General features: G+C 44.8%; 1 protein-coding gene across 2 annotated transcripts in view; it reads left to right on the forward strand.

Moving 5' to 3' along the window:
- LOC135198533 (lachesin-like) overlaps positions 1 to 386 on the forward strand; it is a 90278-nt gene continuing 89892 nt past the window's right edge. The window contains exon 1 of one of the 2 annotated variants that reach the window (XM_064226197.1): positions 1 to 386. This exon is cut by the window's right edge and continues 25 nt beyond it. The gene's annotated coding sequence lies outside the window, so the exon portion shown is untranslated. The other variant, XM_064226196.1, reaches the window with a different exon arrangement.

Here is a 386-nt window from a genome sequence, read left to right on the forward strand (position 1 = left end):
AGTCTACCAAAGAGCGGCTCGGAGGAAGGATGCTGTCCCGTGCGCTCTAAGGACAGATCTATCCTCCCTCTCCTCTCTCGGTACTGGATGAGTGTCTCGTTCGCAGGAGAACTTCGCTGCGGAATTCCCGCTCGGATGTTAAACGTCACTCGCGTTTGTACCTCACAAAACACTATAAAACCCAAGGGAAATAAATGAACTCTCGCAGAAGATTTATCAAATAGTATATAAAGCCAAATGCAAAGAAAAACAAGCATCAAAGTGTGTCAGTCAGCTTGCGATCGGATCAACCTTGGTTCTTTGAAAGGTCATCTGTGGTTGAGACATGACGGACAGTTTTTTTTTAGTGGACTTTATATAACAAACGAAATCCTCCCTGCGAAACT

The sequence above is a fragment of the Macrobrachium nipponense genome, chromosome 22, assembly GCF_015104395.2.
Source record: "Macrobrachium nipponense isolate FS-2020 chromosome 22, ASM1510439v2, whole genome shotgun sequence".
NCBI classification, from domain to species: Eukaryota; Metazoa; Arthropoda; class Malacostraca; order Decapoda; family Palaemonidae; genus Macrobrachium; species Macrobrachium nipponense.